A 3,102-nucleotide genomic window follows, 5' to 3' on the forward strand; every position below is an offset into this window, starting at 1 on the left:
ATGTAGGCAATGGGTGATGCTCCGACGTTTGAGACGTGTGCAGTCAGACCAGCAGACGAGGTTTTATAAGACAGCCTCGACACAAAAATGCCTTTCAGTCGCGGGGCGCGTTTAACCACTGATATTCCCTTGCTCTCCGCAGCTCCAAAACGGGCAGGCCGACGTAAATTCCGTGTTGAGCTCGGCAGCCCTCGGCGAGGCATTCCGGACGGTCGCAGCATACGTTTTCTTGAACGGGTGGACCGGCAGTACAACGGGAGAAACAGGCGAAGTAGGTGGAGACGGCTTGCGTTCAGTGCCAAGCTTATCACGAAGGGAACGTAGTATCGACCAAAAAAGTTTAGGGGCCACGGGATCTCAGGAAACGCTAAATATCCGAGCAGCCTTTAAATGTAGCCAGTAAAACCGCACATCGGAATGTTGCTCGCATATACCAGTAGAGGCTGGAAATGGGACTATCAGGCTGCGTTTTGAGGCTGCGGAGATATTCAGCTGTTTGTCAGATCCCTTGGTCCGAAAAAGCTTTTGGTCGATAGTACCTCGACCTGTAGCGCACCTATAGCCTCAGCCTGCTGTTCTGATGCCAGCGCGGTTTCCCTGCGCGCAGGCGCTCGTTGTCACTCCGCCGCCGCGCCACTTCATAGCTTAGGAAGCATAATAATAATAATAATAATAATAATAATAATAATAATAATAATAATAATAATAATAATAATAATAATCAATCAATCATGTTTATTTAACGTGCCCAGGAACAACCCTAAAGTCTGAGTGCTGGCGCACGCATACATTACAAACCAAAAACAAGACACTCAGGGAAAAATCATTAAAAAATAAATGAATAAAAATAAAAATTGTGAGAAGAAGAGAGTACGGGCAACAAAGCGCAAAGTAAATACAAAAAAAGGAGGAGAAGGGCACTTGAACAATACATAAAATTATAATACAAGGCAAAGCTCGGAAAAGAACGATGACAAGGAGTTATGAAAGATGTCAAGTTCACGAAAGTAAGCGTTATAAAGATTCTGTATTCTGTGGACAGTTGAGTGTTCGTGATGACAGGCAGGAACATGGAAAGGTCTATGTTCTCTGGTGATCTTGCGTGGGATACGGAACATGACACAGCTGAGAAGTTCGGGACATGTGAGGTTACCGTGAAGGAGTTTAAAGAGAAACAGAAGGTCAGCGCGATTACGTCGGTCGCGAAGTGAAGGCAATGACAACAACCCAACAGTGCTAGTACAGGGTGCAATGTCCAGGTTTGCAAAGCGGTGATTATATATGCTTAGAAACTTTTTCTGGACATGATCTATAATGTCACTGTTGGATCTAGAAGAGCCATTCCAGACGACCGACGCATATTCAAGTTGAGCAAGACAGATGGTTGTGTATAATTTGCGGAACGGTGTAGGAGACTTGAATTCCCTCGATAGTCTGCATACAGAACCGAGAGAGCGCATACCCCGCATTGCAACACGTTTAGTGTGAGCCGAAAAGTGTAAGGTTGCATCAAAAAGTACACCAAGATCATTGATCTCGCAGGCCTTACACAACGCACAGAATCTATAGAATAAGAAAAAGAAATACTTGCTGTTTTGCGTGTGAAAGTCATGACTTTGGTCTTAGCAGCATTCAAGGTAAGGTTATTATCCTTGCACCATTTAGAAAAGGAAAACAGGTCAGACTGCAGGGCGCGACAGTCATCAACAGTGTGAATTTTCTTTAAAATCTTGATGTCATCGGCATATAGAAGGAAGGAAGAGTTCCGAATAACAGAAAGAACGTCATTAATAAAAATTAAAAAAAGGAGTGGTCCTAATTCTGACCCTTGAGGGACGCCGCTAGTTGCCAAGTAAGAAGAAGATGTTTGGCCATTGACGTTAATATAACACGATCTATCAAGAAGATAACTGCGCAAGAGATTCACAACTGACGAGTCAACATCAAAGTGCGTAAGCTTGAGCAGAAGCAGCGAGTGGCCGACTACATCAAAAGCCTTGCTGAGATCACAGTAAATGGTGTCAACTTGCCCCCTTTGAAGTAGAGCACTGCACGGGCCGATTTTTGCGGCCCGGGCCCGGCCCGGGCCCGTTTTTACATTGGTCGGCCCGCCCGAGCCCGATCAAAACTTTTATGGCGAGACCCGAGCCCGGCCCGGGCCCGGAAATAATCTGCGTTACCCGCCCGGCCCGGCCCGCCACCCCTTTACCTTAAGCCCGAGCCCGGCCAGAGCCCGACTCGAAACCGGCCCGAACCCATACATGTTTTTCAGAGTTGAGAAGCCCGAGAATAACTCGCAGAAAGCCCGAGCCCGGCCCGGGTTCGCGTCAAAAAACCCGAGCCCGGCCCGGGCCCAGGTCAAAAAGCCCACGCCATGCCCGAGCCCGGCCCGAGCCCGTGAAAAAACTCCTCTACCCGGCCCGGCCCGGCCCACGGGCCAGGCCGGGCCCGGGCTTTCGGGTAAGCCCGAGCCCATGCAGTGCTCTACTTTGAAGTACCGGCGTGGGGATCGGTGTCATGAAACTTGCGAGATTAGTGATAGTGGAGCGGCCGGTGAGAAATCCATGCTGATTCGGAATGAGCGAGTTCTTCACAGTAAAAGACAATATGTTGTGAAAAGCAAGCTCAAAAATCTTGGACGTAGCACAGAGAAGAGAAACTGGGCGATAATTCGACACATCTGATTTACATCCAGACTTAAATACAGGAAAAACACGAGCAGTTTTCCACATGTGAGGGAAAGTGGAAGTAGTCAAAGAGTTATTAAATATAGATGTCGATACTGGAGCAAATATACTGCCGTAAGCTCAATACCCGGAATTAGGGACATTTCGTACAGTTTCATTTTTTCGCCACCACGTGGCGTATCGACCTTAAAGAATTCGAAATTCCCGCTTTGACGTATGCTATGACGCACAACTAAAGAAAGCGCAATAAAAAGAAACACACCCTGAAGCTGTGGCTTCACTTCGGTGCTTGGAAACGAGCGCGCTTGTGCATCAGCGTTATCTCGAAGACGGCCAGCTACTTGCTCTACTGACAATGAATCGACGGTTTTGCTAGACACTTCGCCAGAAAGCTCGTCCGCATTCTCGAGAGATG

This window comes from Dermacentor silvarum, chromosome 8, assembly GCF_013339745.2.
Source record: "Dermacentor silvarum isolate Dsil-2018 chromosome 8, BIME_Dsil_1.4, whole genome shotgun sequence".
Lineage (NCBI taxonomy): Eukaryota > Metazoa > Arthropoda > Arachnida > Ixodida > Ixodidae > Dermacentor > Dermacentor silvarum.